Here is a 25,273-nt window from a genome sequence, read left to right on the forward strand (position 1 = left end):
CACTGCTTCTTCTTGCTTTTCTAGCGCCCTGGTATTAACCTTGTGCACCCTGTTTCATATTTTGCTTATTACTCTAATGAAATCTTTAACAGATTCTTCTGTCTTACATTTCTTGTGACCATATCCTACCTCATAATGTGACAATCCTGTATTTGTGTGATGTTTTGAGCTGTATGCTGAGACCACATACTTTAAATAAATATCCCATTTGGAATGGTGTACATCCACATAGTATTCTAGCATCTTTCCTACAGTTCTATGCATTCTCGCTGTTTTTCTATTGGCTTGATCATGTAAATGACTCATCCTCAATTTTTTCACTCACAGAAGCTTACACAATACTTTGTACAAATCTGACATACAGTTGGTTCCCTGACCCTTCACTATCGTCTCAGGTACCCTGAACTTCTGTATCCAATTGTTTACTCGCTCTTGCGCCACTGTTGCTGTCTCTTGGTCAGAGACCATGCCTGCCATGTACCCACCATTCACCTAAAGAGATTGGAAACTCCTCAGACTGAAGCAGCACAGGTTTGCATATATACAAGGCTCACACACCCCCCCCCCCCCCCCCCCCTGCCACCGGAATGCGTGATCACAATAAGATCAATGGACAGCAGAACAACTGCCACAAGAGGTCCTCCGTGCCTGGGGCCTATTTCCTTTGCCATGTCAATTGTGCTGAACTGGATCGGTGAGAATTCCTCCAGGTCTCAGCTATACAGGACAGCACTAGCCAACACGTCGGCAGTTCTCTCCACTGCAGCTCTGGACTGATTCATGTGCCAGCTCTTAGATCTCTCTATTGTGGTCATAATAGACCCTTGTTCTTGTTTACTTGTGTCTTATTAATTCCTATCAAGCATCTCCCCATTGGAGATATAGGAGTGGTGATAAGGTACTTGGACCCAGGTGGTCATATGCGAGTTATTTTTCTGTTCCTTATTCTCCAGGTCACCTGGTATTTGGTTTCTTTCTCTTGTTTCTTCATGACCGAACAGCCAGTATCTGAACCCCTTGACATGATGCAATAAATGTTGCTCATTCTGCGGGACATGCAGCAGGTCATGCAAGAGTTGGTCACCATGGTAGCAAGCTTTACAACAGCATCTGCTGATGGCTCCCAACACCCTTCTCGGCTATACCTCACAGCTAAGGGCTTTTGCAGCACACCTCCAGCCTTTCCTCCTTTTGACAAGAAAGTCAAACCTTGGATGAACTACATGGCACATGTTGAGCAGCATTTTCTGGCATATGGTATCTCAGGTGAAGCCCATCATAGGGCATTTTTCCTCAGCTATGTTGGACCAGAGGTTTACTGCCTACTTCAGCAATTGAAATCTAAATTAGAACCACATTCTCTATCATATGAGCAAATAAAATTTTGCTCGGAAGAATATTTTGACCCAGGTACACATTGCTGTGGTGCAGCACAAATGTTTCAGCTGCCATAAGCAACAGGGTCAATCCCACCGGAAATGGATTGTGATACTCCAACATCTTTCTCAGAAATGCGAGCTTTGGTGTTCCAATAAAGCCTATAAACAGTCTTATGCTGCATCACTCATTCAGGACATGCTCCTGATACATGTACCCAATGAGGGGCTTCAGAAAGACTTACTGAAATTCCCCACATTGGACACTTGTCTTCAGATCATTCAAGCATTCAAGCAGTCCACCCATGTGTCAGTTTCCATACAATATCCTTCTTCTATGTGGTCTGCCCTACCCACCACCTGTTGCCGTGGCAGCCCCTGCTCCCTATGGACTCTCCGCCAATTGGTACACAGGTGTTCCCTGCCCACTGCCCCCAACAGTTGCCCTCCTGCGTTGACTGTTTCATCACACATCCTCAGCACCAGTGCCCATTTCACTTTGTCAAATGTGCCTCCTGCACCAAGATGGGTCACAAAGCAGAGGTCTCCTAGGCATCCAAGATGTGCGTGATTTCAGCTCAAGTGAACACTTTCCATGGGAATCAGACATGGCAGCCCAAGAAGTGTCTCATATCCAAGTAATTCCCCCCATCCAGGACGAACAAGCATTCCTCCAGGTGCTCATCAATTATCAGAATGTTGGCTTCCAGGTGGACATTGGTATTACCATCTAGATCATCATGTTGAACACCTTAAGCTGTCCTCCACTCCACCAATCTCCCAGCACCTCTGCAGTTACAGCAATGACATAGTGACACTCAAAGGACAGTTTATGGCCCTCTTCCAATCTGGGACCACAATCAGCAAAGTGCACCTTCTTGTCATCAATACACCAGAGGCAATGGACATGGACTTGGCATCTTTCCCACTTTGGAACTAGAAGTGCATGATTTGACCAGTATCATCCAGCCAGGCACTGACAATCCTTACTTCCATACTCTTCACAGGAAGTATCATTCAGTGTTTGATCCTTCTACTATGGTCATTATGGAATGTGAAACACATATCACCCTCCTTGCTACAGCCTCACCCCGCTTTTTCAAGGCTCAGAATGTTCTCTTCAGCATCAGAGATAAGTCAAGGGTGGAGATGCAATGTTTGCAAGAAACTGGCATCTTGACAGCTGTTTACAATGGTCAGTGGGCAACATCCATTGTTCTTGTCAACCAACCAGGTGGCTTCAGCCACATATATGGTAATTTCAAGAGCACAATCCATTGAGCACAATCCATTGCAGATGTTCTCCATATCCCAAAGATGAATGTGATTCTTAATCGACTGACTGGGGCAAGATCTTCGCTAAAATTGACTTCAAAGATGCATACCTACAGCTTCTGCTGGATCAGGTGTCGCACAATTTGATGGTAATCAACACATCTTTTGATCTTTTCTGCTGCAACTGCCTCCCCATTGGGATTGTGCGTGCCTCAGCTATATTTCAGTGATATCTGGAACACCTTACGTGGGATGTGTCAGGCACAACCAACTACCTAGGTGACATTATTGTTGTGGGATGGTCTGCACATGATAACCTAGGCACCCTTTTCTCTGTCCTCCACGCTGCAAATCTTCATTGTAACTTGAAGAAGTGGCAGTTTTTCATTCCTGAATTGGAATATCTGGACATGTCCTCAGCACCTTTGGTATCTGGCTGATGCTGCATTATATCCAGGCTATGTAGGTTTACACTACCAATGAATGTCAAGCAACTTCAATCAATATTAGGCCACCTGAACTATTATCATAAGTTCATTCCCCATGCTGCAACTATTGTTGCTTCACTGCACTGTCTCTTACACAAGAACCTGTCATGTAATTGGGACACAACTTGTGACCACACTTTCCAAGTGGTTAATTGGGCATTGCTTCAGCCACTTGTTTGATGACTTACAATCTGTCACTTTCTGTGGTCATTGCAGAGGATGCATCCAATTATGGTGTAGGAGCTGTCCTCTTGCATAGAGTCAATGGGGTAGAACAACCAGCCGCCTTTGTCTCAAAGACATTGACATCAGCCCAAAGCAAATAAAGACAAACACAAATAGAAAAAGAAGGCTTGGCCATTGTCTTTGCTTTAAAAAAAATTCCAGGACTTTGTCTATGGTCATCATTTTACCCTACTGACTGACAACAAACCATTTCTGCCATTACTTCACACTGATGCTAAAATCACCAAAAAAATCAGTATACCACGTACAACATTGGAATCTGTTTCTCACCCATTATTCCTATGAAATTCAGTACCATTCTATGAATCACCATACCAGTGCTGACATACTATTGTGGTTGCCGGTGGGTCAGGACTCCTCCTGTGATTCTGATCCAGAAATCTGTGGCCACTTAGATACTGAAGGAAAAGGAGCTGTCGTCTCACTCCATATTGATGCTCAGCTCATGGCGCAGCATTCTGCGGAAACCCAATTCATACACCAGCTCTTAGCAGCCCATCAGTCCTAGCCTTGTTGTACACAACCGCAGTGGGACCTATGGTTTTACAGTGATATACCGAGATGTACCTGTCAGGCAACTACGCCGAGTGCTCAACCTCCATTGTTAGGGATTATCAGTGGCTTAGTCTTCACTTTGCACTAGATTTATTCACTGTGTGTTCCATGCATATAACTCTTAGTGTGTGTGAAGTTGTAATGTTTTTTTATTGAGAAGACTTTTCCTGTGTTGTCAAATCTCTACTGTGGTCATAATAAACCCTTGTTCTCGTTTGCTTCTGTCTTAATAATTCTTATCAAGCATCTCCTCTTGGGAGGTATGATAATGAGCATTTTCACATACAAGGTGTGTAAATAAAGTTTCAAGACTGGTCTCAGAACACAAAATTTATTGAATACTTTCAAGCTGCTTCCCTTTCAGGTCTCTCTTCATTGAGGGGAACAAAAAGAAGTCACTGTGGACAAGGTTGGGGCTGTAGGGTGGCTGTGGTAGCATTACCACGTCAAACTAGGTTAGAATTTTAGTGATGGTGAAGCAGGTGTGAACAATTGCATTGTCATGGTGGAGCACCCAGTCGTCTTTCTTCCCCGGGTGAACTCGGTGGACTCGATCCCTCAAATGGCGGACCACTCCACTATAATACTGACCAGTGACAGCCTATTCCACAGGCACAAACTTTGTTGATCATTTCTCTTCCACCAAAGAAAGCAATGAGCATGCTTTTCACATGTGACTTACTCATGTGGATGATGCAGAGGTGTGCCACTCCAAGCTTTGCCTCTTCAACTCTGGTCCATATTTGAAGACCCAGATCTCATCTCCAGTGACCACTTTGACCAAAAAATCAGGTTTGGTTTGTAAATGTTCAAGCATTTCATGCGTAACAGCAAGAAACCGCTCCTTCTGTTCATCCGAGAACATTTTAGGGACAAGTTTCGCACACACTTTTCTCATCATTATATCTTCTGTCACTAGCTGAAACACAGTTTGGTGATTCAAACCAACTTCATCTGCAATCATACTGATGCTGAGACATCAATCACTGTTTAAAACTTGATGCACTTCGGCCAGACTTTCATCAGTTCTGCTCATTGTAGGTCTTCCAGAGCATTCATTGTCCTCCAAGTCTTCATGGCCATCTTTGAATCTCTTGTGCCACATGAATAGCATGGCACACAACATTGTGCATTCCTTACAGGCCTCTTGAACTATTTTGAATGTTTCCATACCGGTCTTTATCAGTTTTACACAAAATTTGATTGAACACCGCTGCTCCAAGAGATGCCACATTTCAGATGCTCCGAATTCTCAATGACATTTCGAAACTGACACACCCTGCACTCATGATGTTTCCATTTCACCGGCAAATGCTGATGCTTGGCTCGCTTACCCAACACCGCCACCACCACCACCACCACCACCACCACCACCACTTGGCGCAGGTGGTGAGACTAGTCTGTGCGCGCACTGCTACTCAAAAAAAAATCAGTCTTGAAATGTTATTTACACACCCTGAATCTCAATAATTCGTCTATAATCGTGAATATATATTTTTTCCCTGCAGGTGTTTTCCTGAACAGATCTACAGCACTAATCCCAAGCAACTAAATGGTGGTAATGCCTCAGCTAACCTTTGCAAAGGTACTCTTATCCAACACAAATCTGCTCTCTGTGGATGCTATGTGCAATTCTGTACATATTAGTCTGTCCAATTTCCTACTCTTGCACCTGTATCTCTCTGCAGCTCACCATTAGGTACACCTAAATTCCCCATGACATGCTAACATGTGATCATACATTTCCTGCAATATTATATTTCTTGGCTTTGCTGGCACCACCACTCACAGTCCCAAGATAGTTTCTATGAACAGCAGCCCATCATGTATACAAAACTGTGACTGTTTACTAAACTGCTTACATTCACTATCCATCTTGTGTTCCGTCTGCCATTCCTGAAGCTCATTATCTCCTATTTGTAACACTGCTACTTTTCTGCTCAATCTGGCTGCATTCACACATTTTTCCCCAGGTCCACATATGACCTGAAAATCAAACTCACTCAACAGTACTGCCTACTGTGTCAGCCCACTGGATGGACCCTTCAACCTCAGCGACCATTTGAGTGACACATGATCCATTATCATATGAAACTTTTTCCGATACAGACACTATTTGAAGTAGGTGATAGCATAGATAAGGCTCAACATTTAATTTTCCATCATGGAATAATTCTTACTGTTGAGTTCATTTGCCTTGAAACACAGGCTAACTGGTGCTCTATGCCATCAGTTTCTTGAGACAACACACAACAAAGAGCATGGCTGAACACATCACATGACAGAATGAATTCCTTACTGATATTTTGGAACACCATGCTTTCTGTTTCTCAAATCTTTTAACCAAACAAATTTTGAATCTCTCTTTGGTAATTGTGTCAATGATCTGGAAACATCCACTAATATATTTACAAATCTCCTATAATACTGTAACTCACAACTCCAAGGAATAGTTGTTGTTTCTTCACTGATTCAAATGCATCAAATAAATATATGACTTTCACCTACCTTGGGATCTGTTCTAACCACATCCTTACTAATTATGTCAACACGATATGCCACCTCTTCCATTAGAAAATTACACTTCTTTGTCCTCAACATTAAAGTAGCAGCCCTCAGTCTGAGGAATACTTCCCTTAGGCATTGTATGTGCTGCTGCGTGTCACTTGGAAAAATGATTATATCGTCAAGGTACACCTTGCATGGACATGGTTTCAGTCCTCTGAGAACACCATCCAGCAGCATCTAAAACATTTCAGAGGCATTCCTCAATGCAAAAGGCATCCTCCAGAGTTGATAATGCCCCCACAGTGAAAAAAATGCTGATAATAGCCACTCCTTAAGTCTGTCATTGAAAAATAATTGCACTGGTCGAAACAGTCTACAGTTTCTATAAAATTCAGCAGAACACAGGCATCTGTTAACAGTGCTGTCATTCAGGTGTCAGTAATTGCAACAAAACCTATACTTTTGTGACCTGTCTGTTGATTTCTTGGACATAATGACAATTGCAGCCCCCCTCCCCCTTGGGATATTACTTTACTCAATAATTCCATCCTTCAGCTGCTGATCGATGAATTCCTCTTTGGTTTTTGTATGTTTTGTGGTAAACTGGCACTTCATTTCCTGTTGGTATTCTGTGCTGCATGATATGCATCACTGCCAATGACTCTTTCGGGAAAAACAAATTCCTAAATTCCAATGGCAAATCTTCTATTGATTTCTTATCACTCTACCTTAGGTCTTTCACTTTCCCTCATTGAAGCAGTTCCTGTGGCGTCTGGTAACTGTCCATGGCCAATACCCCTTGCGTTCCACTCTTCCTCTTCCAGGATATTCACATTAGCAATAAAGAATGCCTTAGTTAACCTTAAATCCTTGATTCTAAAATTCTCCACAAACACAGTTGCCATTTTTTCATTATTCACCTCCTGTATGTGTACAACACGTCTTTTCATTAAGCAACCCACCTTCGCCAAAACTTCATTTACTTCCAACATTTCTACACACACAACATCCCTACAGGTAAGTTGGGCTCAACATTAACCTAAAGTGATTTCCCAGTACCCTTTGGTACACAAGTGAGTGAATTAAGTCTTAGTGTGATTGTTTGTAGTTTAAACGGTTTGTCATACCTGGTAGACTCAACTCATATCATTGCTGCACTGGCAACAGTTTTGCCCAATTCAAATATTTTTCCATCAAACTCCGCCACTTACTGCTGAAGATAGATTTTAGCACAATGCTGATACAAGAAATCCAACCCCAGAATCATGTCACAGCCCTCACACACATGTAGCACAGTCTCTAAATATTGCATGAACTGAACTGTACCTACTGTATCTATGTCCACCAATCCCAACAGTGTGACATCTCTATCCCTCACTCCACGTAATCTGTATCACAGTAGTTTCCATTGCTTATGTTCCACCAGATCTCCATGGGCAACCAACACATGTGCCCCACTGTCCAACAACATTCTGCAATTCCTCTTCCCCACTACTGCTCTGACTACATAACCCATTTGGGTATATAACTTTGTAGTATCTAATTTAATTGGGAATGCTCATAAGTGGATCTTGGTTTCCTGTTGCCATTTAACATCTGCCTCTTTCCTGATTCCCTGCCTCTAAAACTGCCATTACCATTTCCCTGTCCTCTGGCTGGTGACATTGCTTCCACACATGCCCTTCTGTCCACAACTACAACACCTTATATTAGCTGAAAGCACTATCCATCTAGCTTGCAATCTGGCTGACATATCAATTTACACACATTCTACTGGCAATCTGACTGCTGTGCATTTATGAATCAGAATACCTGACTGTACTCTCCTTGACATTTTGGAAGGCCACCATCTTAAAAGTGCAAGTACCCTCTGCTCCCATAAAATCACTTCATTCACCATAATGATCTGTCCCAACTCATATGCTACAATCACAAAATCTTCCTTATTCTATCCAAAAATCCTTCTTCCAACTCCATATGCCACTTTGTTACCATACTCAACCATCCCCTAAAACATCTGGAACTGTTTTGCTTTGTACACCTCTGAACTAACCCTTTTCTTCATTCCTCAAATGTTCCATCTCTCTTGAGATCCTCTGTGTAACCTACATAAGCTTTTGTTTCCCCAGTTAATCTTAATTTTGCTACTTCTCAGCCAAATTCCTAAGATCCTCCACAAATGCTTGCACATCCTCAGTTAATTTACAAGAGGAAGTAACAACTAAACTTGTGGCCCCAAAATCTACATTTTGCTGTGGTGACTGTGCTTCTACTAGACTATTCAACTCCATATTAACTGCTGTCAATTGTGCTAACATTTCCAATAACATATTTACTTCCTCAGATTCTGATACTCTTTGTGTCCCCTACTCTGCCAAAACTTTGCACTTCTCGTCACTCATTTTGTAACACCAACAATTGCAAGGCACACAAAATAAAATACATTAATTTAATTCTTATGTCTAATCATTAACCATTTTGATTCTTGGCACTGTCTAACCATATATCTGTAATGGCTATAAGTGAAACACACTACCAATACTGATTCTGCATGTGGTGCTGAATGACCTTCAAAGTTGTACTTTGTGAATCACACACTGGTACTAGACAGTCATGACCCCTAGTACTTATCAAGTGTAAAAAAATCTACTGGCTCCTTACTTTTTTAAAAAAATTCAGCTTACAAAGAGCATGGTAGTCAAACTTTGACAACAACAATTAAAATTCTTGACTCATTGTACCATAGGCACTGAAAATGCATTGTCAATACTCTTAGATCTGGAGCCAGAGTGTTGCAGGGGGATGCATTGCAGCACCAGAAAAATGGTCAGAAGTACCAAAATATCTAGACATCAGCAGTGTGGCTGAGGCAACAGCAGCTTCCTGTGTGAGTGTGTGTGTCATCCAGCAATGCTGACATCCTGCAGTGTTGGCCGAACAGTGGTGCTTGATGTAATTACCTCTGCCAGCAATGACTCCAGTCCCAGTGGTCAGCTGTGGCAATGAGAGTGTTGGCGTGACACACCCTCAGCACTGTTCAGCAGGCAGTGGGCAGGTGATGTAACAACTGTATCCCACTGCTCCATTATCATTGTCAGCAAGCTGCTTCCCACGACCCATGGTGGACTGGTGAGAGGCAGCCTCATCTCCTGAGGTTTCAGGATGGACTGCCCTGTCACAGAGTCAAACTGCAGTCCACAAACAGCATTCCAGATGGTGCCCTGAGCATCACAGCACCTTGACTGTAGAGCTGCAATACTAACACATGTGACTACAGTTCAAAATGGCTAGTTAGTTACACTGAAGAGCCAAAGAAACTGGTACACCTGCCTAACGTCATGTAGGGCCCCCGCAAGCATGCAGAAGTGCCACAACATGACGTGCTATGGACTCGACTAATGTCTGAAGTAGTGCTGGAGAAAAGTGACGCCTTGAATCCTGCGGAGCTATCCATAAATCCATAAGAGAATGAGAGGTTGAGCACATTGCAAGGCATCCCGATCTGCTCAATAATATTCACATCTGAGGAGTTTGGTGGCCAGCGGAAATGTTTAAACTCAGAAGAGTGTTCCTGTAGCCCCTGCGTAGCAATTCTGGATGTTTGGGGTGTTGCATTGTGCTGTTGGAATCACCCAAGTCCACTGGAATGCACAATGGACATGAATGGATGCAGGTGATCAGACAGGATGCTTACGTATGTGTCACCTATCAGAGTCGTATCTAGACATATCAGGGGTCCCATATCACTCCAACTGCACACACCTGCACTGTTACAGGACCTCCACCAGTTTCAACAGTCCCCTGCTGACATGCAGGGTCCGTGGATTCATGAGGTTTCCTCCATAGCCATACAAGTCCATCAACTCGATACAATTTGAAACAAGTCTCATCCAACCAGATAACATCTTTCCAGCCATCCACAGTCCAAATGTTGGTGCTGATGGGCCCAGGCAAGGTGTAAAGCTTTGTGTTGTGCAGTTATCAAGGGTACATGAGTGGGCCTTCAGTTCCAGAAGCCCACATCGATGATGTTTCACTGAACGGCCCACACGTTGACTCTTGTTGATACCCTAGCAGTAGTGTTTACACAGGAGTGTGCAATTTGTGGAAGGTTTGCAGTTCTGTCCCATTGAATGATTCTCTTTAGTCACCATTGGTCTCATTCTTGCAGGATCTTCTTCGGCCACAGCGATGTTGGAGATTTGATGTTTTACTGGATTCCTGATATTCACGGTACACACATGAAACAGTGATATGGGAAAATCCCCACTTTGTCACTACCTCAGAGATGATTATAACATCACATTCAAACTCACTTAAATCTTGATAACCTGCCATTGAAGCAGCAGTAACTGATGTAACAACCGCACCAGACACTTATTGTCTTATATAGCCATTGCCGATGGCAGCACCATATTCTGCTTATTTACATATCTCTGTATTTGAATATGCATGTCTATACCAGTTTCTTTGGCACTTCAGTGTATATGCTTTCCAGCTGAACGTGCCTAGGCTTTGCTGTGCCTTGTGGCACATTTGCTAAACACTTTCACACTACCACAGGTCCTCCGTAGCGTAGCGGTAGCTTTACCGCCTGCCACACAGGGGGCCCAGGTTCGATTCTGGGCAGGGGACTGGGTGTTGTGTGTCCTTCATCATCATTTTCATCATCATTGACTCGCAGGTTGCCAATGTGGTGTCACCTCAAAAGGACTTGCAAAACGGTGGCCGGACTCCCCCGAATGGGGCCTCCTGGCCAACAATGCCATTCGATCATTTTATTTCATTTCACTACAACAGGTAGCATAGCATCTTTCCCACCTCTACTCTGCTATCCCTCTGATTCCTTGCCCCTAGTCTTCTACTTACCCTCACCTCCCATCAAAGCAGACTGCTGCTCACCTCATCACAGTCATGGGCCACAACCAGCCACCAGCACCCAGAGACAGTGGCCACATGTGTGCGTGAGTTTTGAATGTGTGTGTGTGTGTGTGTGTGTGTGTGTGTGTGTGTGTGTGTGTGTGTGTTTGTGTGTGTGCATGTGTGTTTTCCAATTTTGGAGAGGACATGATTTTCTGAAAGTTTAAATGTTTGGCAGTCTTTTTCATTGGGCCTGTCTGCAGCTCAACACATGTTCTGTGTGCTGACTAGCAATCTATGCTTTTCCAATTGTTGTTATTTCATTCTGGACTTTCCACTGTTTGATTTTGCCTGAAAGCCTTCCTTCCAATAACAGCTCACTGTCCCACAGTATCAGGTGTGGAGCGGGCAGCTTTGTTGTAAATATTGAAAATACATCCAGCAAGAACCATTAGAAAAAATCGTTTGGGAATCTTTCACTTACTTCTAACAAAGAATTACAGGTGAAACAAGGGGATATGGTGAAGAAGGTTAGCAGACTGAATAATGATGTTGTGAAATAGACTGGCAAAGGAGGTGTTGAAAATTGGATAAGACAAATGGAAAATATATTGAAATTTTAAAGTCCAAAACTGATGAAAGATATAATAAATGAGAGAACGGGTTTGATGTTATGGAGCAGTTGCTGGCATATTACTGAAATTTTATAAAATCTAAAATGTGGACACTTCAGAATCCCCACCAATGGCAGATCTCAATTGCATCTCAGAGGCGCTGCATCTTGCTATTGACAATCACTGCCAGGGGCATAAGTAGTATTTCACATGGAATGATCCACTCTCATGGGAATAAGACTATGCCAGCAGCCACTATACTTCAGTCTTGTACAGTATGTTGCATGAGCTACTACCAGCCATGCCTTGCTGCTATTCAGATAATAACCCTTTGTTGGACATTGACTTTCTTATTCCCACTATTAGTTTATATTCAGAGTCCAACTCATGATGACTTTGGCTGTGTTACAGATCAAATGTTCATATCTGGAATGGGCAGAAAAGTGGTGATAAGTTCTTACCCTACTGTGCTTTTGTCAACGCATTCACAACCAGGGCTAGTGTTATGGGTCCTATGTTCCTGGAACTTTGTGATGTTCTCATGCTTTATTTCTTCATTGATAGTCCTCATTGTCGACATCCTGCATTGTTATAGTAGCTGAAAAATGGAGGGTGAAAGTTCAACACTGAATACTATAAATGATGTAGCCGGCAGTTGCACATTTACATTTCACTGTTCTTTACTTTCACTGTTCACAACACCCCAGTATTACGTAATTATATGGCCATTTCACTTTTGGTAAATGTTGATAAGCCTCATTAATAGGTTGCAGGCAACATCACCATACTGCTACAGTAGTTTACTGTTGAACATCTATGAACAGCAAAAACCTAACCACACAGTTCACAGTTCTTAAAAATAATATGGTATGTGTGGCACTATTTTTCAAATGAACTAAACAGACATTGTCATTAATTGTTCTAACACACAGCCTATATGTGTTACACTCATTCCACTGTTAAGCTGATGAATTGTTATTAATCTAATTAATACATGTTTCATGTCTGAAAATCGGCCGTGGACTAGCTGTCTCAGGACCAAAAATTGGTCCTTTATGTAGGGTGAGTCACTAACTATTGCCATCAAGTATAACTCCAAAAGTATGACAGGAGCTGAAATGTTTGTGGGACAAAAGTTGCATGGGACAGCGGGGACCATAATATGATGTTGGTTTTTTGTTGTTAGGTGGGGTCGCTTCAGAGATATGAAGGACAACTTTGTTTTTTTAAATGAAATGTTATGGTTTGGTACTTATTTTCTGATAGTGGCTATCGAGATGAATCCAATGATGTGTAACAGTAAGGTCTTTGAAGGTCAATGGAGGTCACAAAGGTGGCATGAATGTCCATTTATAAAAGGTGCTTGAAGTGATGACCATTGCTATCAATGTAGTGCTGCAATCTTCTTATCACAGATTGAGTGGTATTCCTTATCACTTCAGCACTTATCGAAGCATATGCTCTGACAATTCTCTTTCGCATATCTTCAGGTGTAGTTGGAATGTCTTTATAAACAGTGTCTTTTACGAATCCGCACAAGAAAAAAATCCAGAGGCATCAAGTCTGATGAACGAGCCAGCCATGACATATCTCCTCTGCATCCAGTCCAATGATTTGGGAATTGTCTGTGCAACTCATTTCTAGCCATCGGCAAAAAATGTGTAGGACACCCATCGTGTTGCTACCACATTCTGTTCCTTGTTCCTAAAGGTATTTCTTCCAAAAAAAAGACCAGATGTTTCTTGCAGGAATGTGGTGTACTTCCTATCATTAAGATCTCCTATAATGAAATAAGGGCCTATAATTCAGTCCTCCAGAATCCCACTCCATACATTCACCGGCCACAGTTTTTGGTGTGCAACTTGCCATGGCTAACATAGATTTTCAGTTGCCCAATAATGCGTGTTATGCAAATTAACATTTCCATGGTTTGTGAATGTAGCCTCATGAGTAAAATAAAATAAAAAATCAATAAATATGTCATCCCTCTGAATCTGATGTTGAGCCCATCAGCAGAATTCAATGCAGCTCATACCAGTTAGTTCTTGGTGGAGACTGATACAGTAAGGATGATATTTATGGCAATGCAGAACACGAAAAACATTACTCTAGCTCATGCCAGATTCCCTTGTGATTTGACACAATCTAACAGAAGGATCTAGAACCACAGTGGCAAGAGTACCAATTTCCATTCCTTCGTTAGTAACTTTCCTTTGCCGGATATGTTTCAGATGTGTTCAAGATCCAGTTGTTCTCAATTTATCATATACATATTTAAATGTCTGATGTGTAGGGTCAGTATGTTGAGGATATCTTTCAGCATATAAGTCTCAACCTCTTACTGAATTTCATTGGCATTCTCTATAAATGAGAAGCATATCAACCTGTTCTTCAAAGGAATACATCATTCACATTCAATTGATTTGATGATACTAATCTCACCATCCCTATTAGTATTGTGTTATGAAACTATTGAATGGTGTCCACATGTCAATGGCGTGTTCGATGGATACGCTGCATTCGGCAAATATTTACTATTTGCATGATATACAAGAGAACTGTCAGAGCATGTCCTTCGATAAGTGCTGAAGTGATAAGGAATACCACTCAATCCATGATAAGAAGATTGCAGCACTGCATTGATATCAATGGTCATCACTTTGAACATCTTCTGTAAATGGACTTCCTGCCACCATTGTGACCTTCATTGACCTTCAAAGACCTTACTGTTACACATCATTGGATTCGTCTCGATAGCCCCTATCAGAAAATAAGTACCAAACTATAGCATCTCATTTAAAAAGACAAAGTTGTCCTTCATATCTCTGATGCGACCCCACCTATCAACAAAAAAACACCATCATATTATGGCTCCCGTTGTCCCATAAACTTTCGTCCCACAAACTTTTCCGCTCCTGTCATACTTTTGGAGTTATTCTTCATGGCAATAGTTGGTGACTCACCCTGTATGTCCTCACAATAATAGGCACTGAAACTATACATTGTTTGATGTTTGAGTTACAGAAATTACAATTAAAACATAACTCATTCAATTAACTGAATACACTGAAAAATTCTTTCTTTTTACCAGTCCCTTCTACCACAAAGGTTAGGTCAGATTACTTGTTTAAATAATGAAATTAACAGATATGGTTATACAAACAATACTTTTGACAAACCATGCAATTACTTTGGAATTAATTGAGGATTGGCTTTGCTAACATGTTTTCAAATAGAGCCAAATAAATAGTTTAAGAATCCTAGCAGTTCTTCTTCCAAATGTTTATAATTAGTGCAGAATTTATGTTTGTTTATAAGTCAAAAGTAGAATCTAAGTCATGAAACAGTTATGATTTCACCCTATAATGATCTGTAGCAAAAGATATTAACTAAGAATGGTCCAAATAAATTAGGAAATTAATTACATACACAAAACTACGCATAAAATTAGACCTGGTGCTATATTCCTTAAGACTGAGGGCCAACTTTTGTCTTTTATGGAAATGCAGATTATATTCATGCATTCAACAGCTGTAACTGCAGCAGGAGCAGTACCAAAAACAGCATACCGTTCTCCTGCAGCTCTTGTCTCAGAAAGAGCAACATAAGTCAGTGGTCACAGCTACATTCTCACTGCTGTTTGCCTGATTTGACAAGGCTTCAGAGAGCTGAGAGGCATACATCCCACATTTTGAGCAGCATTACCTTGCATATAGTATTTCTAGTAAGTTGCAAAGTGCTTTTCTGTTGTCTTCTGACATTCGTTTGTACAAAGTGGTTCAAAAGTTACAGCCACTCTTGTAACTTAACGATTTGTCTCTCAGTGAACTATGTACCTGTTGACCAAATACTATGGCCATCAGACACATCTTTTTGCAGCTTGATTCCAGTGAAATGAATGTCATGAACAACATGGACAATCTTATGCAGTATGGGCTACCAAGTCACAGGGTATCCTATCCCCATGCATTACCAGTTCTATCCCTTTAATTTATATTATGTATGCTGTTTGTTATATTTTAGCCTACTGACTGACTACCTTCACAAATTCTACATCACTGTGAGATGGTCATTGGATGAATTAAGATAAATAAATAATTGTACTGGGAATCCTATATCAGGAACTTCAGACGACTTATGGATAACATTCAAGTGTGGGAAGAGAAATTTTTATCTCATGTAGGTAAATACTGTATCCTATAATTAAAAAGGGGTTAGTGGAAATAGAATTACAGAAGATAAAAAGTGGGAATGTAGTAAATATTCCAGGTATAGAAATTTAAGAAAGAATAAAGAACTTTCACTTAAAACTAAGGTATGTATCTTATGAAATTTCAGAATGATGACCTCAGCAGTTTCGTCCCTTAGGAATCCACACACATTTGAACATTTTTTTCTGAAATTTCTGGTTTTAATTTAAATTATAGCTTTTCAAAAAACCAGGCAAAGTTTTCTACTCACACGCACACTGAAGAGCCAAAGAAACTGGTACACCTGCCTAATATCATGAAGGGCCACCACGAGTGCACACTAGTGCCGCAACAAGACGTGACACAGACTCAACTAATTTCTGAAGTAGTGCTGGAGATAAATGACACCATGAATCCTGCAGGGCTGTTCATAAATCCATAACAGTATGAGGGAATGGAGATCTCTTCTGAAGAGCACATTGCAAGGCATCCCGCATATACTCAATAATATTCACATCTGAGGAGTTTCGTGGGCAGTGGAAATGTTTAAACTCAGGAGAGTGTTCCTGGAGCACCTGTGTAGCAATTCTGGACATGTGGGGTGTTGCATTGTCCTGTTGGAATCACCCAAGTCCATTGGAATGCACAATGGACATGAATGGATGCAGGTGATCAGACAGGATGCTTACTTATGTGTCACCTATCAGAGTCTTATCTAGACATATCAGGGGTCCCATATCACTCCAACTGCACACACCCCGCACCATTACAGAGCCTCCACCAGCTTCAACAGTCCCCTGCTGACACACAAGTTCCATAGATTCATAAGGTTGTCTCCATACCTGCACACATCCATCCACTCGATACAATTTGAAACAACACTAGGCAACATCTTTCCAGTCATCAACAATCCAAATGTCAGTGCTGGTGCGCCCAGGCAAGGTGTAAAGCTTTGTGTCGTGCAATTACCAAAGATACACAAGTGGGCCTTCAGGTCCAAAAGCCCATATCGATGATGTTTCATTGAATGGTTCATACGCTGACATTTGTCGATAGCCCAGCATTGAAATTTGCAGCAATTTGTGGAAGAGTTGCACTTCCGTCATGTTGAACGATTCTCTATAGTCATAATTGGTCCCATTTTTGTAGGATCTTCTTCTGGTCGCAGCAGTGTCAGAGATTTGATGTTTTACCGGATTCCTGATATTCATGGTACACTCGTGAAATAGTCATATGGGAGAATTACCACTTCATCGTTGCCTCGGAGATACTGTGTCCCATTTTTCATGTGGCAAACCACATTCAAACTCACTTAAATCTTGATAATCTATTATTGTAGCAGCAGTAGCTGATCTAACAACTGCATCAGACAATTGTCTTATATAGGCATTGCTGCCTGTTTACTTATCTCTGTATTTAAATATGCAAACCTGTACCTTCAATGTATATATATATCTGTGTGTGTGTGTGTGTGTGTGTGTGTGTGTGTGTGTGTGTGTGTTTAAGGACTAGGGGAGTTGTGGGGAGGGGAGGGGGAGGGGGTGGTGCACGTGTGCGTGCCTATAACATTATGTGTCCCTTGACCGAAGACATCTTTTTGAACTGAACTGTGGTATCTGAAAGGGCAATTGAACAAACCTATTTATATGATTGAGCTGCAATTTTCTTATGAAACCTAATTTTGTCCCTGTAAATCACAAATAACTTCCTCTTTCTGTAATATGACATTCTCAAGTCTCAGTTGTAAGTATTCTTGGGGAAGAAATGTAGAACAGTTGCTTAGAAGTACGCTGAGAAGAAGCAATCCCTGTGAAACTTAAACATTTTTTCTTACTGTCATATGAAAACCCCAAGTTTTGTTGGTCAGTACTCCTGAAAGAAATGTGAAACAGGAATCCTGATGCTAGGTGAAAAGCAAAGAGGAAGAGAGCCTACCCCATGCTATATTTTTTATTATTATTTTGTTTATGATCTTCCTGACACATTTATCAGTTGTTAGGAAGCTAGAGGTTGGTGCATGTGATGACGTACCTTATGGTAATGGAATGATAAGCAAAAGAGTTATGTAAATATCTTATTGATTTTTCTTATGTATTTTGTTGTGAAGCCCTCATGCAGTGAAAATATGTCACTACTTTGCAGTCCTAATGTGGGCTAACACGATCTGTTAATAATATAAATAATTAGTATTTTTCTTGATACTTTTTTATTTCTTTGTATCATGTGCTGTTCTGTATTAACTGAATATTTTGAAAATATAATTGTGGGCTCTTGAGGAAACTGTACCCTGGTGTACAAAACATTTTACTTTGCTTAAAACTTATCTCAATATGAATTTAAAACATAAATATTATCCATTTGCCAAAAATGAGGAAATGATGGTCATTGGCCAAGTCAGCTGAGATGAAACAGATTGAATTCATTAGATGTGATATGTGTCTTATAGTTGATAGTTATTTTTTTATTCTTTTGAAATGCAGATCTGTTACTACATTGTGTGTAAAATCTGTTCTTATACTACGTAAAGAAACTTGAAAATTTACCATCTTTATGTACTAAGTTGTAGTAACTTCTATAATTCACACCTATTTTGAACTCTTTTACTTTCATGAACAATTTCTCCTTTTACTAAGTCACGCCAGTCTACTATACTAATACAAAACAGAAACTTGTATCTGATGCTAGTGATACGGTGAAACTAGAAGAAGGAACATGCTAAGGGCAATTTGAGCACTGGTATTAAAGGTGACCGTCCGCCCTCGTGGTCTCTTGGTAGCGTTCTCGCTTCCCGAGCACGGGGTCCCGGGTCTGATTCCCGGCGGGGTCAGGGATTTTTCCTGCCTCGAGATGACTGGGTGTTCTTGTGTTGTCTTCATCATCATCATTATCCCCATTACGGTCGGAGGAAGGCAACGGCAAACCACCTCCATTAGGACCTTGCCTAGTAAGGCGGTGTGGGTCTCTCACATCGTTCCCCTATGCTCTGTAAAGAAGCATGGGACTTCATTTCCATTTCATTAATGGTGACCACAAAGAAGGGGATAAAAGAGGGTAAAGAAAAGGACATCATTACTGTAGATAAAGGACTAAAGTCGATTTTTTATTATTTTTTATTTATTTATTTTGAGTTCTGTTGATCCATTTGGGAATATATCTCTGGATATAGAACGAGTCAAATTTTTACAAATTATTGTTTAGTGCACAAGTACATTGATCTTATCATGCAAATAACAGGAACAGATTAGCTAACGCATAATTTTATGTATGAGTTATCATACTTGACTTCTGAATGAATATACAGTTATACATACAGATATACCTACATTTCAGTTTTTAAATTACACTGTAGACATACAAAGATTTAAGCATACTCAGGAGGTATTAAGCATTTTGGCTTAGAAATTTGTCTATACTATTACATTACATTTATTGTTTTCTATGGATCCCTTGGTTTTTTTAGATACTTTTTTATTCAGATACACAGATATTGTACAATTCTAATACAGACAGAGTTATGAGCTATAATCCTTGTGAAGATATTCATCGATGGAATAGAAGGTGTTGGCCAACAGGAAGTTCTTTAATTCACTCTGAAACCAACCTTTATCACTTACAAGTCCTTTGATATCCTCTGGTAAGTTATTGAATACATGATTCCCCATGTATTTGACTCCTTTTTGCAGTAATGTTAAACTTTTATAGTCCTTATTCAGATTTTTTTTGGTTCTGGTATTATAATCATGTTTTGCACTATTTTCTGTAAAAAAAGACATGTTGGAAATGACAAAGGACATCAGTGAGAATGTGTACTGAGAAGTAGTAGTTAGAATACCAATGAGTAAATAAAGAGAATTATTTTGCTTTGTGTAAATATTTGTGAATCAATTGACATCTGAATCATTGTGGACTTGTTGTCAAACAGAGAAAGAGCATTATTGAGAAAGGAACTCATTTCCAATTACGTAATTTCCTATTTATTTGTACTTACTTTTGTAAATGCAATAGTACACCAACTGCATGAACATTGATTCAAAAATGAAAAAAAAAACACAATAATATCATTATCTGCAATGTTGTTAGGTGTCACAAAATGTTTTATTTTATGTGTTTGAGCTACGAAAGTCATGATTTGATTTCACATAATTGTGTTTTATTCAACTACAAACTATAGTGATGTCTGCCTTAATGTCACATTGATATCTGCTTCAATATATCATTATGTTACTTTCAAAATTAAGAGGAAAGTTTGTTGTTGTTGTGGTCTTCAGTCCTGAGACTGGTTTGATGCAGCTCTCCATACCACTCTATCCTGTGCAAGCTTTTTCATCTCCCAGTACCTACTGCAACCTACATCCTTCTGAATCTGCTTAGTGTATTCATCTCTTGGTCTCCCTCTACGATTTTTACCCTCCACGCTGCCCTCCAATACTAAATTGGTGATCCCTTGATGCCTCAGAACATGTCCTACCAACCGATCCCTTCTTCTGGTCAAGTTGTGCCACAAACTTCTCTTCTCCCCAATCCTATTCAATACTTCCTCATTAGTTATGTGATCTACCCATCTAATCTTTAGCATTCTTCTGTAGCACCACATTTCGAAAGCTTCTTATCCAAACTATTTATCGTCCATGTTTCACTTCCATACATGGCTACACTCCATACGAATACTTTCAGAAATGACTTCCTGACACTTAAATCAATACTGGATGTTAACAAATTTCTCTTCTTCAGAAACGCTTTCCTTGCCATTGCCAGCCTACATTTTATATCCTCTCTACTTCGACCATCATCAGTTATTTTGCTCCCCAAATAGCAAAACTCCTTTACTACTTTAAGTGCCTCATTTCCTAATCTAATTCCCTCAGCATCACCCGACTTAATTAGACTACATTCCATTATCCTTGTTTTGCTTTTGTTGATGTTCATCTTATATCCTCCTTTCAAGACACTGTCCATTCCATTCAACTGCTCTTCCAAGTCCTTTGCTGTCTCTGACAGAATTACAATATCATCAGCGAACCTCAAAGTTTTTATTTCTTCTCCATGAATTTTAATACCTACTCCGAATTTTTCTTTTGTTTCCTTTACTGCTTGCTCAATATACAGATTGAACAACATCGGGGAGAGGCTACAACCCTGTCTTACTCCCTTCCCAACCACTGCTTCCCTTTCATGCCCCTCGAAAGTATGCAAAAGATTATGTGGCCAGAAATCATCAGTCTGTATTAGCTGTAGTAAAACTTGGTTTTATGGTGTTTGCAAGATGTTAGAAAATTTTTAATACAAAACCAAATTTTGGTTAAAATTCAGACTAATGCTGACAGACATAAAATTAAAAATCATGGGATAATTATTGTTACAGTAAATACTTATGTTCCATAGGGACACACATTCTCTTATGTCATAAATGCATGGTACTGAATGTGTTGGGGAGGGGGTGGGTGAGCGAAGTAGAGGTGGAGACAGATTATTGAAATGAATCTGTACCATTGTGTCAACCAACTAGTAGTAATTGACACTACATGTCTGTTTAATGAACCATTTGATACCTTTCATATTTTTGACGAAGCTTCTTTGAAAATGCATATCTTATTCTTGTTGCAGGAGGTTTCCAGATTATGATTTTGTTTGTTGATTATTATATAAAAATTTCATTTATCCTTTCATATTTATTCTCTTTTATTTTTACGTCGATTTTAAAAACAATAATTATTCTAAGAAAATTGGACTTGTTCCTTTTGTCACTAACTGGGAGATAATTGTATTTTTAACACTATCCAAATCATGAAATTTCATTATTAAAACTCTTGCCCAGGAATTATAATAGTTTTTCTCCATAAAATATAATTGTATATTGCTTATTACAAATTTTCTTTACGACTGTCGACACAGAATTGATGCAAGATTACTTCATAAACTCTTTGCACTGACAGGGCATGTTATATTTATTTACTGTATTGCAACTTCTTCAAGAAAGTCTCTGTATTGGGTTGGAGGAGGACAGATGTGAGAAGCCAAGTCTGTGTCTTGCTTCCAGTTAAAATAATGTGCAGTTTTGTATTTTGAAATGTGTACGGTAAACAGGCTGCACCATATATATTAATGTTTGTATTACATCAACAAGAGGATATATAAAACAACTGTATCTTTAAGAAGATGTTTAATTGGAATGTCATTATTTTAACCAGTGTCATTTATTACGTATGAGCCAAGCTAACAATTTCTATACTAAATCAAGATGAGTATATTTACTGACTACAGTACCAATTACTGCTACAATCAGTTTAGGATCAGTCTATCTACAATTCCATTTTCCTACTTAACATAGTATAAATCTGTATATTAGATGATGCTGATAGAAATTTTTAAACTTAATTATCTTCCTTTTGTTATGATCATGATTACTGAGCTGAGAGAATAGTGGTGTTAGAAAATGCAACAACGAGCATGGCAGTCCATTGATGGAAAACATCATTGAGAGGGCACAAATTCAATTCAGTTCAATTTATTATCATCCATTTTATCATATACTTGATATAGGAATTGTCATATGGAAAGAGAGAGAGAGCACCGTTTATATTTTTAACAATTAAAGGAAACAACATTTTCTTAATTACACTTTAACGTTGTCTTGATTACACTTTACATATTTTGTTTTCTTTTTACATGCAAGATGAAAACAACAAAAGTTTATACAAAAAATCAAAAGATGAACACTTTATTGATCCACTGAATCATTTTGTGTACAGAAAGTACTACATATGGGACAAGTCATTACAGTAGTTAAACATTTAAAAAATGTATAACACCAAATTAAATACACCTAGACTTACACAATTGTATGATAGTTATAGATTACAAGAAATAGTATTAGTATACTCATAAGTTGTCCAAGATTTAGGTCAACAAGGCCTAATTAAAATTAAAATTTGCAGATACATTTAAGATCAAATTAAGTACAGATAATCATTACATAATTTATACAATAGTTAAGATATACTAGATAAATATAATAAGTACACACAAGTAGATCAATTTTTAACAGTCAGATAGGCGTTACTGAAAATTACACTTTGAAGATAAGTTATAGTACAGAAACATAATTGAGCATATACAAGGTGTACAACTTTGCTTCCGACGTTTGCAGATAGGTGGCGACAACAGCAAGTAGCAGTCAAAAGAAACAGATCGCAGATGTCAGGCAGTTAGCTTGGACCTCAGTCAACATAACCTCATTCAAACATTAGTCAATTTGTGTCTGCATCCTAAAGTTGTTCTTGATTCAAAATGTCAGTTTACGATCCTAATTCTCGTCATTTTCCAAGGTGTTACTGTTTTGTTTCAATATGGAGAAAACAGTAGCTGAGTCTCACTGAATGCTCTCAAGTATATATGGTAAGGACACTGAGTGAAACAATGTGTCATGAGTGGTTTCAATGCTTCAAGAATGGTGATTTTAACATCGTAGACCTGTGTAGTGGTGGAAGAGAGAATGTTTTCGAAGGTACAGAATTGGAGACGTTGCTGAGTGAAGACTCATGTCAAACTCAAGAAGAATTGGCACAATTAGTGGTAATGACACAGCAAGCCATTTCAAAATGTCTAAAGGCTATGGGCATGATTCAGAAAGAAGGAATTTGGGTCCTATGTGACCTGAAACCAAGGGACGTTGAACGGCATTTGTGTGTTTGTGAAAAGTTGCTTCAGAGGCAAAAACGGAAGGGATTTCTGCATCACAATGTGGCCAGAGACAAATATGGGTTCATTATGATAACCCTAAATGCAAAAAATCATGGGAACATCCCGGCCATGCTCCCACGTCGACGTCCAAACCGAATATTCACGGCTCCAAGATCATGGTCTGCATTTGGTGGCACCAGCTTGGCGTCGTGTACTATGAGGTGTTAAAACCAAGTGAAACAATCATGGGTATTTGTTATCGAATGCAATTAATGTGTTTGAGCAGAGCATTAAAAGGCAAATGGCTGCAATACAGCGAGAGGCACGATAAAGTGATTTGGCAGCATGACAATGCTCAACCCCACATTGCAAAAGAGGTCAAAACATACTTGGAAACATTAAAATGGGAAGTCCTACTCCACACGCCATATTCTCCAGCATTGCTCCCTCTGATTATCACCTGTTTAGATCAGTGGCACATGGGCTGGCTGACCAACACTTCTGATCTCATGAAGAAGTCACAAATTGGATCGATTCGTGGATCGCTTCGAAAGATGAACAATTTTTTAGATACAGGATTCATACACTGCCCAAAAGATGGGAGAGAATAATGGCCAGCAATGGAAAATACATTGAATGATACATGTGTAACCAGTTTGTTTCGCTGAAGCCTCAAATATTGGGGAAAAAACGGCGGAAGTAAAGTTGTACACCTTGTACGTTCTTCTTCTTCTTCTTCTTCTTCTTCTTCTTCTTGGTGCCATACACTTGTGTGTCAGCTGCCCACAGGCGGTGTTCCCTTGCTTCTTGAACCAGCTCATCAGAGTTGTTGAGGACAGTCCATGTCTTGACATTCAGTGACCGTGATTGCTACCTACTACCTGGTGGGCACTTTCCTTCTATTCTGTCATCTAGAATTAATTGCAGTTCATATTTCATTCCTCTCATAATGTGTCCCAGGTACGATATCTTCCTTCTTTTAACTTGCCCCATTATTTCTCTATCCACCCCAGCTCTACGCAGCACTTCAGCATTGCTCACTTTCTCAATCCATGGTATTTTTAGTAACTGGTGCAAGAACCACATTTCTGTTGCTTCTAATCCCTTTACAGAAGCTGCTTTAATTGACCAAGTTTCCGCTTCATAGAGGAGGATGGGGATAAGATAGCATTGTGCCACCCTTATTCTCAGATGGAGCAGCATGTCTGTGAATATCGGCACATTTGGTAGCTTTCGGAATGTTTCTTTGGCAATCCCACAGCGAATCTTAATTTCCTCATCACACGTTTCGAGTTTATCACAGATCCTAGATATTTAAATTTGGTTACTTTCTCAATTTTACTACCATTAATGACTAGGGACATTACATAAAATCACATTCAAAATATTCATGTAAGTTATAAAAAGAGTATTTTAATAATATTCATTTAAGCCTTATTTTAAAATGTGCAGGATTGTTGATGTTTCTTATGTTTGGTGGT

This window comes from Schistocerca serialis, chromosome 7 (genome assembly GCF_023864345.2).
Source record: "Schistocerca serialis cubense isolate TAMUIC-IGC-003099 chromosome 7, iqSchSeri2.2, whole genome shotgun sequence".
In the NCBI taxonomy this organism is placed as follows: domain Eukaryota; kingdom Metazoa; phylum Arthropoda; class Insecta; order Orthoptera; family Acrididae; genus Schistocerca; species Schistocerca serialis.